Source organism: Canis lupus, chromosome 12 (assembly GCF_011100685.1).
Source record: "Canis lupus familiaris isolate Mischka breed German Shepherd chromosome 12, alternate assembly UU_Cfam_GSD_1.0, whole genome shotgun sequence".
Classification (NCBI taxonomy): Eukaryota; Metazoa; Chordata; class Mammalia; order Carnivora; family Canidae; genus Canis; species Canis lupus.
In genome coordinates, this window is record NC_049233.1 from 72,585,720 (window position 1) to 72,597,490 (window position 11,771).

At 67.7% G+C, this 11,771-nt stretch overlaps 1 long non-coding RNA gene across 1 annotated transcript; it reads left to right on the forward strand.

Moving 5' to 3' along the window:
• The first annotated feature begins 2,410 nt into the window (after nucleotides 1-2,410).
• LOC111098413 lies at nucleotides 2,411-8,834 on the forward strand. Its single transcript, XR_005367509.1, has 2 exons — nucleotides 2,411-2,677; nucleotides 8,474-8,834. It is a non-coding gene; the product is annotated as an uncharacterized LOC111098413 (long non-coding RNA).
• The last annotated feature ends 2,937 nt before the right edge of the window (nucleotides 8,835-11,771 follow it).

An 11,771-nucleotide genomic window follows, 5' to 3' on the forward strand; every position in this document is an offset into this window, starting at 1 on the left:
CCGGGCTCCGGCCTCCGGAGGGCCCTGAGCCCAGTTCGGATCCTGCCGGCCTCCTCTCAGGGCCTCCTCTCGGCAGCGCTGACCCAGACGTCTGCGCCGTGTGCGTCTGTCCACGCATGTGTGCAGCGGGGGCGGCTGGTGATGTTAGTGCTGGGCTTCCGGGGCGGAGACACGCCCAGGCACACGCGTGTGTGAGCACGCCACACAGCACGCGGCCCACACGTGCGGCGACAGGCCACCGTCACCGCTCATGTGCTGGAACCCAATACACAGGTCGGCCGTGGACGGCGAGGACGGTCACAGCCCGGTCACGACACGGCCCTCCGCAGGGCCTGGGTCCCCGTGTCCCCTTCCTGAGCAGGCGGGGGAGGCCGGGGAGAGGCTGCGGCTCTGCTCCCCCCGGAGCTCACACGCATGGGCTGGGGCACGGGCTCGATGGGCTGTGCGGCCCCCAGCTCACGGGCGACGCGGCCACCGCCAGGCACGCGGCTCCTGGGATCTGCTCCTGCGCAGGACGCCCGGGGGGCCCACACCAGTCCCCCAGGCCCCCCCACGCCTTGGGCGCATTCAGCATCGGGGGCTGCCCCAGAGCCCGGGTGGCTCCCCCGGGCCATCGGCGGGCATGTCGTCCCCCCCACGCCGGCCCCTGCAGCGCAGAGTCGCGGCGGGGAGGCCAGGGGGCCTTGACGAGGTTGCTAATTGCCGTGGCGACATGTGGCGGGTCGTCGGAGCCTCGGGCTCACATTGATGGGGAGCGTCACCCCGTCCCCCGCAGTCCAGCCGGAGGGCTCCTGCGGAAAGAGCTGCGGGCGCTGCGTCTCCATGGCAGCGGGCGGATTTGGCAGGAGGGCTGCGCGGCAAGGGGACGGTGACAAAGGATCTTTGATACAGAGGCGCACGAGGGCCGAGGTCCAGGAAGCCCGTTTCTAAAGGCCGCCCAGCCTCCGAGCGGAGGCCCTTGCTTCAGCCTCTGAGTTAGCTTTTGTTACCGAGGCTCCCAAGGCCCCGCCGCCCGGTCACGTGGGGCCCCGCGCTCTGTCCCCGAGCCAGGCCTTTTGTCCGGGTCACCTGCCCGGCTCAGCTGGCACTGGCACGGCCTGTCGCCGCCGCGTACAGAGGCCGATTTAGCTCCAAGCGGGTGCCCGGTGGAAGCAGAGGGGCCTGCGGGCAGCTCTGGGTGTCCCCCCACTGCACGACCAGGACTGGGACCGGGACCAGGGTGACGGCGGCAAAAACAGGAGTCACGAGCCTCCCAGGGCGCCTTCCCCGAGGCCTCAGCGTCCCCGGTCAGGCCGACAGCCTGTGGTTCCTGGGCTCAGACTCCGCCCCGTGCCCGGCACGGCCCCAAGAGCACTTTCTACAGAACACGGCCCTCCCCTGTGCAGCACAAGGGGCCGGCCTCCGCCTCCCGGCCTCTGCCTCCCAGCCTCTGCCTCCTGGCCTCGCCCTTCTGGCCTCCCCCTCCAGGCCTCCCCTCCAGGCCTCTCCCTCCAGGTCTCCCCCTCCTGGCTTCCCCCTCCCAAAGTCTCCCTCCCGGCCTCTCCCTCCTGACCTCTCCCTCCTGGCCTCCCCCTCCAGGCCTCCCCCTTCCGGCCTCCCCCTCCCGGCCTCTCCCTCCTGGCCTCCCCTTCCAGCCTCTCCCTTCCGACCTCTCCCTCCTGGCCTCCCCCTCCAGACCTCCCCCTTCCAGCCTCTCCTTCCCGATCTCTCCCTCCTGGCCTCCCCCTCCAGGCCTCCCCCTTCTGGCCTCCCCCTCCCGACCTCTCCCTCCTGGCCTCCCCCTCCAGGCCTCCCCCTTCCGGCCTCCCCCTCCCGGCCTCTCCCTCCTGGCCTCCCCCTTCCAGCCTCTCCTTCCCGACCTCTCCCTCCTGGCCTCCCCCTCCAGACCTCCCCCTTCTGGCCTCCCCCTCCCGACCTCTCCCTCCTGGCCTCCCCCTCCAGGCCTCCCCCTTCCGGCCTCTCCTTCCCGACCTCTCCCTCCTGGCCTCCCCCTTCCGGCCTCTCCCTCCCGACCTCTTCCTCCTGGCCTCCCCCTTCCGGCCTCTCCTTCCCGACCTCTCCCTCCTGGCCTCCCCCTTCCGGCCTCTCCCTCCCGACCTCTTCCTCCTGGCCTCCCCCTTCCGGCCTCTCCTTCCCGACCTCTCCCTCCTGGCCTCCCCCTCCAGGCCTCCCCTTCCCGACCTCTCCCTCCTGGCCTCCCCCTCCAGGCCTCCCCCTTCCAGCCTCTCCTTCCCGACCTCTCCCTCCTGGCCTCCCCCTCCAGGCCTCCCCCTTCCGGCCTCCCCCTCCCGACCTCTCCCTCCTGGCCTCCCCCTCCAGGCCTCCCCCTTCCGGCCACCCCCTCCCGACCTCTCCCTCCTGGCCTCCCCCTCCAGGCCTCCCCCTTCCGGCCTCTCCTTCCCGACCTCTCCCTCCTGGCCTCCCCCTTCCGGCCTCCCCTTCCCGACCTCTCCCTCCTGGCCTCCCCCTCCTGGCCTGCTTGTTCCCGCTGCACAGCCGAGCCCCTGGCTTCCCTCCATCTATGTGGGGGTTTCCTGCTGTGGCTCCGGGGGTGGGGAGGGGGCCCTGAGACCATGTCTCCTGGAGGCAGGACCCTCCCGAGGCACGTTGTCCCGATGGTTCATGGAGAAACGAGAGCCTCCAGAGGCGGCCAGAGTGTGGGGACGCGCCCCAGCAGGTGGGAACGGGACGGGAGGGCCTGGGGCAGGGCTCTGGGCGGAGGAGGCCTGTGAGTCCCAAGGCCGAGGGGCGGGCAGGCCGCGGGGGTGGACCCCAGCCTCACGGGCTCTGGGGAAGGGGCGACGGGGGTGGGGTGGGGGGAAGTTGAGGCGGGAGCCAGAGGGCGGCCGTGTCGGGGTGCGGGGTGGGATGGGGGCACTCACCCACCAGCCTCCAGTGGGAATGACGAGAGTGGAGACACCAGGGAAGCCCCTCGGAGGCGCCGGCCTGCTCATGGCCGCTGACACGAGGCCCCACGCCGCCCCGGGGCCACGGAGGGAAGTGCAGTCCCGACCTGAGAGCCCCGGCCGAGGGGGACGCCCAGGGTGACACCTCCCCTGGAGCCTCAGGGTCGCGGGCTGACGAGGACAGGTCCTGCTCCCTGGGGTCTCCATGAGCTCTGCTGTCCTCACCACCCTCACCACCCCCGGAGAGAACGGGGGCAGGGGTGGCCAGGGCCCCCCGTGGGGTTGTCCAGGGCCCCAGGGCTGCCCAGAGGCCCAGGGACCAGCCAGGTGCCCGTGGGAACACACGCTCCCCGGGAAACGGAGCTACCAACCCTCTAGACCACGGCCCGAGCCCAGAGCTGGGGGGAGGCGAAGCCCCGAAAGCTGCGTCACCTGCTCCTGGGTGGGAGGCCCGCGGCTGGCAGGACCAGAGCAGGGCCGCGCGAGGAGGCTGTGGGGGCGGGTGGGGTGAGGGCCTCCGGGCTGGGCGCCCCGGGCCCCACGCACGACCTCGGCCTCAGGGTCTGCCGGTTCCTTCGAGGGCCTGGCTGGTGCGGCTGCCGTCCTGGCCACGACGTCCCTGCCAGCGGACGGAGGCTCCCCGGGCCCGGCGTGGCGGGAGCGCCTTCTCTCGGCCGGCGGGACCTCGGAGCCCCGGCCCAGACTCCGCGGGCGCCCCCGGCTCACGTAGCCGGCCCATCATTGTTCTTTGACGCAGGCTTGTATTAACTGTTATTAATGTTACAGTATTAAGAACAGATGAAACATCAATTGAGTCAGTGGGGTGTCCTTTGGGGGTTACGCACGGAATATGTTGAAAGGACTTTTTAAATGTCTTTAAACTCAAGCTCCAGATGGTGGCCAAAGATGCGTTGAGGACATTCTGCGTAAATCAAAAGGAGTAACAACAGAAATAAAAACAACAGCAACAAAAGAGGCACATGAGCGAATTTGTGTCATGATCCATTTATTCATTAATGCGAAGAACATGGCTCTGCGGGCGCGAGAATGGGGTGAGGAATAATCTACCTAAGAACGCACTCAGCCACGGGGGCAAAGACGCGTACATTTAGAACCACAAAACGTCGCTCAGAGAAAGCGAAGATACAACCTGGACAGACAGGAAAGCATCGGCCCTCGTGGATCCGAAAAATTAACGTCGTTGGCACGTCCGTACCGCCCAGGGCGACCTGCAGACCGAACGCGGTGCCGATCAAAAGCTCAAGGGCATTTTTGTGGAAATAGAAAAATCCCTCCAAAATTCATGTAGAGCCTCGAGGAACCCCAGAGGAGGGAGTTAACAGCCTGAGAAAGAAAAACGCACCAGAAGACTCACGCTGCCTGGATCACAGACCTGGAAATAAGACCCAACGTATCAAACTCTTAGAAGGAAACATGGATGAAATGACGTTGGATTTGGCGAGAATGTCCTGGATTTCACGCCAAAAGCATAGACAACAAAAGCTTAAAATAGGTGAGTCGGATTTCGACAAAATTAAAGATTCCGCGCGTCGTGGGGCGCTGTCCACAGAGCGAAGTAAGGACAAAGTGAAGGAACGTGAGGGACGAAGGAAGCGCCCGCTGACCGTGTAGCTCGCGGGGGTCGGCAGCCGGAGCGTGTAAGGGCGCCTACAACCCAACCGCGAGCAGCAAATCATTCATTTGAGGATGGACAAGAGACCTAAATAGACGTTTCTCCAAAGAAAACGCAGAGTGGCCAACAAACACATGAAGAGACGCTCGACGCCCCTGATCGCGAGGGAAGGGCCAACACGCCGCGGTGGGCACCCCGGCCCCGTGAGGACGCGCCCCACCCGCCGTGCAGGACGAACACGCGCCGTTGACCTCGGAGCCCTCGTGCGCCGCTGGCGGGAACGTCGAACGGCGCAGATGCTGTGGAAAACGGTGCGCGGTTTCCCGAAAAACTAAACATGGCATTACCACAGGATCAGGCAGTTCCTCTGCTCCGTACGCACCTAAAGTAGGTGACAGCGGGTCCCTGTAAGGTGTTTTACACCGTTTGCAGCAGCATCATTCGCAGCAGCGGAACACGAAGCGACCCAAGTGCCCGCCGATGGGCGAGCCGATAAGCCAAAGGAGGTCGATCCGTACAACAGGACGTTATTCAGGAATATTAGGAAGGAAGGAAATCCTGCAGTATGCTCCACCGTGGATTAGGCCTTGAGGGCGTTTGCCGAGTGGAGCAAGCCGTTCACGCACAGACACGCAAAACTCACGGCGATTCCACTGCCCGGAGCCAGCGGGTCGCTCAAATCCAAAGAAACGGGACGTGGGGTGGGAGGGGATTGCGGGGGCTGCGGCCGGGGCCGGGGCGTCCCACCCGGACAGAGTTCGGTTTTGCAAGACGAGAACCTTCTGGAGACTGGTCGGGCCGCGAGGTAAGGGACGTAAGGCACCGAGTGTCCCCCCCGGACACGGGTCGGCTGTTAACGCTCTGTTGGGCGCTCGTGGCCCGAAGAAATGATTCGACGCCTGTAACAGGAGCTGGAGACACGTCCTGAGACTTGTCCCTGCGTCAGGGGACTCAGCCCTCATGGAGCCACGCAGGCCGGTGGGGCCGCCAGGGAGGTGAAGCGGGGACCCCTGGGGAACCCCGATGCCGGGCAGCCGTGGGGGACTGGTCCCTGCGGGGACCTCAGGCTCGCAGCCGGTCAGCGCCAGCTCAGAGGCACGTGCGCGACGCCCGCTGGCCCCTCCGCCTCATGACCGAGTGGGACCCTGGGCCGGCAGGTCGGCCACGCAGAACCAGGGAGCTCGCGAGGCCGGGCGAGCCCTGGGACGCCACCGACGCTGCCACCCTCCGGCCGCCCCAGCCTCTGAGGATGGGACCTCACATGGGGTGGGGTGGGGTCTCGTCACGCAGAACGAGGAACCAGGAGGCCTCGTGGCCGGAGCGACCTCAGCTGCACCGGGCAAGTGGCTCCGGCCGAGGGCGCCAAGCCGGGCGGGTGGCCGTGAGGACGTGGGTGCAGCCTCAGTCCCGCCCAGAGGCCCGGTCCAGGCTGCACCGGGGCCCCGGGCAGGTGGGCACGGCGCTCTCGGTCGTGTCGCTTCCGTTTGTACAGTGGAGCCCCTCGGGGGCAGCGACCCCTGCGCTGTCACATCTCGGGCCCTTGTCCAGGAGCGGCGATGACCCGCAGCAAATGTCTCTGCCCAGTGTCCGCCCCACGAGGCTCGGGGAGCTGGGAAGTCTCTGCGATTAACTGACATGCTCGGGGCCGCACCCCAGGACTGAGCATGCACCGCCTGACGCCACCTGCTGACACTGGGTCCGGGGTGTAGGGTCGGGGGGTCGCGGGTCCTGTGGTCAGGAGGGCTGGGGGGGGTCTGGGGACCTGAGGGTCTGGGGTTCTGGGGTCCGGGAGTCTTGGAGTTGGGGGATCTGGGGGGGCCGGGGGCGTCCAGGGGTTGGGGGTCCTGGGGCCCGGAGTGTCAGAGGGGGTCTGTGGGTCGGGGGGGTCCGGGAGTCAGGGGTTCTGGGGTTCCAGGGTCTGGGGTCTTGGGGTCAGGGGATCTGGGGGGTTGGGGGTCCAAGGGTCCTGAAGTCTGGGGGCCGGGGGATCTGGGGGTTGGGGGTCCGTGGTCAGGGGTCCTGGGGTCCGGGGCTCCTGGGGTCCTGGGGTTGGGGGATCTGGGAGCGTTGGGGGGTTTAAGAGCTCTGGGAGTTTTCAGGGGGGTGGGTGGTCCTGGGGTCCGGGGTTGGGGGGTCTGGGGGTTGGAGGGGTCTGGGGTGTGGGGTCCTGGGGTGTGGGGTCCTGGGGTCGGGGTTTGGGGGTCCAGGAATCTGGGGTCTGGGGTCGGGGGTCCTGGGATCTGGGGGGGTTAGGGGGATCCGGGGGCCGGAGGTCCTGGAGTCCTGGGGTCCTGGGGTCCTGGGATCTGGGGGTTGGGGGAATCTGGGGGCCGGGGGCCTGGGGGCCTGGGAAGAGGCGCTTCAGACCGGGGGCTCCCAGCAGGGCAGCCGCGTCCTGGGTCTCGGGCTCCGTGTTCACAGGACGCTCGCAGCGCGGAGGCCCAGCGTGACGGCGGCGGCAGGAGGAAGGTGCGTGATGCCCACCTCCGGGCGCTGCGCCTCAGCCCTGCGTGGTCCCCGGGGCGACAGGCGGGTTTGCAGGCGCGACGCCGGCGGGAACCCAGAGGAGAACCACCAGGCTGTGCGCTCCTGCTACGAGTTAGTAACGTGGTCACCTGCGAGTCACCGTCCAGGTGCTTTCATGAGCCTTGTGCCCAAACAGGAGCCCGGCCGCCCGGGACCCTCCGGCTGGCTGCTCCGGAGCAAAGCCCACGGGAAGCCGCCTCGGCGGGACCCTGGAGCGCTGCCTGGGCACCGGGTGACGCGGGGCAGCCACCGGCAGCTCACTGGCCACGGCCCGTCTGTGTGTTTGGTCCCTCAGGAAGCATCTCGACTGTGGCTCGAAACTAAGCAGCAAGAGTCTGTGCCCAGGATGGACGTCGTGTGGGACCGTCCACCCTGGAGACCTGTCAAGTGGCTCCTGCGCGAGGCACACGCCAGCGTCCGAGCCGCCCACCCGGCCCCCCACGGAGGATACAACCCGGATCTCCGCGTCGCTCACTGACGACGGCTTGTCACGCTCCAGCACGGGGCAGAGTCTGCACGCTGCGGGCGCGGGGGGTCGGGGACACCAGGGGCAGGAGGTGGGGCGCTGGCAGCCGTGGGAGACGCCGGGGGCGTTTCTAGGCCCGAGGCTGCTGTGCGTGGAGCCCGGAGAACCAGCCGCGGCGTCCGGGGGGCTCGCAGCTCGCGCCGCCCTGCAGTCCGTGCGGTGTCCGGCCGCTGCGCGCCTCCCCACGCCGCGGACACCAGGCACGCCGTCTCACAGTCGTCTCCAAAGCTCTTGCCCCCGCGCCTGCCAGCTTGCACACTCGCCGCGCGTGCGAGGAGCGCAGGGGCCTGGTTCTCGGCTTCGCCTTCCTGGAAAGCCTTGAGGGACAATAGACCAGGACGTGGGGCCCCCGGCGTGGTCTCCCTGGTGCTCGTCAGACCGCGCGTGGCACCGTGGAGCATCGCCGGGGGCCCGTCCCACTTGGACGAGGGTTTGCGCGTCCACGGGGTTGCTTGCGGGAAAGGTGAGGGCTTTGTGAGCTGAGTCAGTAGGACACGGGGAAGAGTCAGGGCAGGGAGCCTGCGCCTGGGCTCTGGGAAATCGCCCTCCCGGGAGCAGGGGGCACGGGGAACCCAAGCTGGTGGTGGGGAATCGCGCAGGGTGGCAAATAGCACTTTGCTCCCACTTCCGCTGAGTTTCTGATGAAATGAGAGCAGCTTCTGAGGGCCGGGAGGCAGACGGCCGAGCGCCCCGGCTCCCCCCAGCGCCAGCCGTGCCAGCCCCCCGGCCCGGCTCCCACCACCCTCCCGGCCGACCGCTTTGGCCTCGACTCGTGTTAGGGACAGAAGTTAGGTCTTTAAAACCAGATCGGTGTGAATGCACTGAATTCGGGCCGCAAGGAAAATTTCTTGTAAGCTGTATTAACGTGTCGCTTTCTTTTAGATGGAAATACGGTGATTTGGGCAAGTTCCGAACGAACGGTTAAAAGAACTGATGCATCAGAGTCCAACGTGTCGAGACTCACGGGCGTCCAGCTGCCACAGGAGGTGCCCACCGTCTCCCGGCTGGTTCAGAAGTTCCCGTAAACAAAAGCATCGTGGCACCAACTAGATTTCTCTCCCTTGTAATTTCTGTTCTACGTCCAGAAACGGGCCGAACTCAGTCGCCAGAGCACCAACCTGCGCCAGGACAAGACTCGGTCATTCTTGTTCAGAGACGTATTCTCGGTTCCTAAACCAGTGCCTGATACCCAACAGCCCCTCAATAAATGCCACCGAGTCTGCCCCAGGGGACTCCGTCTTCCCGCCCGGCCAGCCCGCCTCGTGGACCCCGGACGGCGTGGGGCGCTCCTCCGGCTCCGTTCTGACATTTATTCTCTGGGAAAGGCAGCTAGAGCTGCTGCTGGTGGGCCGCACGGCGGACGGCCGACACACGCACCCCGAGAGCAGGGGGCGCAGGCACCGGGGCGCTGGCGGGGTCAGCAGCGTCCCTGCCCCTAACCCCGCAGGTCCGTATTCTCTAACTTTCCATCTGCACGACGCACTGCTTTGCCTCGGGACGCCGCGTGCCCGTGGCTGCGGAGAAGCAGGCGTGGGGAGCCCTGTCCTCCCAGGAGCCGCGGGCCCGCGTCTGACCCCACCGGTGGCACCACAGCTGGGATTTCGGTTCCCCTGACGGGGAGTCCAGCTTGGTCCCCGCCACCCCTCAGCGTGCAGAGGCTAAGCCTGCAATGAGGCCCCCACAGAGGTCCTGCTGCCCGTGCAGATGGCTTCAGGTCCCTTTCCCTGGGGTCTCTTCTGCCCCCGAGGAGTGGATACCCTGCTGTGGGGGGGGGGGAAGGGAGGGGGGAAGGGGGAGAGGAGGGGAGGGGGAGGGGGAGGGGAGGGGGAGGGTACAGGAAGCAGGAGGGGAAGAGGGAGGGGAGAGGAGAAGGGAGAGGGGAGAGGGGAGGGGAGGGGAGAGGGGGGAGGGGGTAATAGCAGGACGGGAAGGAGGCAGGAGGAGCAGGATGGGAAAGGCCCTGGGGCCGGAGCGGAGGGTGGGGCGGGGGGGGGTCTCTGACCTCGGGCTCCACTGCTGGGGGGCCACAGACGCTGCCGCGGAGGAGACGGGGCTGCGTGGGGGCTGCACCCAGAGGGGCTCCTGGGCCCACGTGCCCTGCACCGACAGGCAGAGTAGGGGGAGTCCAGTGGCTGCAGGGTCCAGCCCCGACGGTGCGGACGTCCCTCCCCTCCAGGACCTGCCCGTCCCGAGAGGGCGCGACTGCAGTGACGCGCAGCCTGTTCCCGAGGACACCAGCCGGGGCAGGAAGCCGTGGGCAGGGGGCAGGAGGGGTCAGGGGGCAGCGGGCGAGGCCGTCGGCCGCCCTGGAGGCTTCCCTGACGGAGGAAGCGGCTCCTTTCCACCCCGCTCCCTAAAGAACCTTCCTGATTTGCGGCTGGCAGCACAGGGACGGGCAGCAGGGAAGAGAAGAGGCGACGGGCGGGCCGCGCAGGACTCGGCTGGCTCCTTCCACGTGCAGCAGGACAGGGGACACCGAGGGGACAGTGCGCACGGCCTGCGGCGGGACCTCGCGACGAGAAGAGGGCGCCCCGGGCCGGGATGCGAGAGGACCCACCCGCAAAACTGCTGAGCCAGCAGCAGCCGTTGGGACCCTGGCCACGAGCCATCCAGCATGGGGACAGGGCCGGGCACCCCGAGTGCTCACGGGACACAGTGACACATCCCAGAGCAACAGTCGGCGATAGGAATGCACACGGCCCCTGCAGGAGCCGCGACCCAGAGGCCGGATTCTCCTCCCCAGGGACCATGTGGAGGACGGATTCCCCTTGAGGACCTGAGGGGACAGGGACCCCCCTCCCCAAGTAACTGGGGGGACAGGGACTCCCCTCCATAGTAACACCTCAGTACATGCACGCGGGGACCCCTCGGCACACGTGAATCCACCGTCAGCCCCCGGGGTCTTACTGGAGCCTGCACAACACGCCAACACTTCGGGGCCCCCTCAGGATCAGGATCCCAGGACCCGTCTGCCCCCTGAGGGCTCCCCTGGGCGGGCGACAGCAGGGCTCTGAGCTGGGTCACGACGCTGCCCGCAGAGCGGGGTCTTGTGTCTCTGGACGTTTGCAGGCCCCGCGCGTGTGCACAGCCCAGGCCACACCCAGGGCCACGGTCCCCGATGGGTGCGGTGCAGGCGCAGCTCTGGGGCCGGACGTGCCCTTGTGCCGCGTCACAGGAGGACCCTCCCCAGCACGGGGCCCTCACGGACGCGTGACTCAGAGGTCGGGTCCCGCTGGCGCCGGGGGCGATGCCGGGAATGACGTCGGCCTCGGACGCAGGTTCAGTGCCGGGCAGGTGACGTGTCACAGAGAGGACGGCCTGGACGAGACGCGTGTCACAGGGGGCCGAGGACGCTGGCGGCCGTCACCGAGGCGCGGAGGGGCTGCAGGCAGGTCCTTCCCGGGAAGCTTTTCTTTTTTTTCTTTTTAAAAGATTTTATTTATTCATTCATGAGAGACACGGAGACAGAGAAGCAGAGACACAGGCCGAGGGAGAAGCAGGCTCCATGCAGGGAGCCTGACGTGGGACTCGATCCCGGGACCCCGGGGTCACACCCGGGGCTGAAGGCGGCGCTAACCACTGAGCCCCCCGGGGGCCCCAGGAAGGACTTTTCTAAACGGTGGGCCCTGTGCTTACCGCCCAGCGGGCTCCTGTGGGCCGTGCAGACACCCGTGGCCCCGCGGGGCTGTCCCCGGAGCTGGGTTAGTGAAAAGGCCTGAATCGCACAACACGTCCCATGTCGCGCCACGCACCTGCCTCTGTCTGCTCTTTGCATCTCTCCGATTGTTGCACGTGCGGATGCGACCCCCGGGGCCGGAGGAGTGGGCGGTGCACAGGGCGGTGCTCGCGGGAGCCTCCCCCCACCGCCTCCCTGCTTTCTGTTCCTGCAGGGAGTGCCCTGGGCAGGGGGGCAGGGGCTGGGGGACTGGGGGGCTGGGGGCAGCCGACAGGAGGGGCCGCGCAGGGCCGCGTGCTCACCCGCCCTTCAGTCCAACTCCAGACGCCTGCAGCACAAGCCCGGCAGCCGCGCTCCTCAGACACATGCTCCTGGCAGGGCCCTGGGTGCTGTGCGGGCCCTGGAAGCTTCTAGGTGCTGCACCGGGAGGGAGCACAGCTGTTCCGAGGGCAGGGCCGCCCAGGACGCCGCGGTCACCAGCCCCTGGGCCTGGGAATTGGCTGA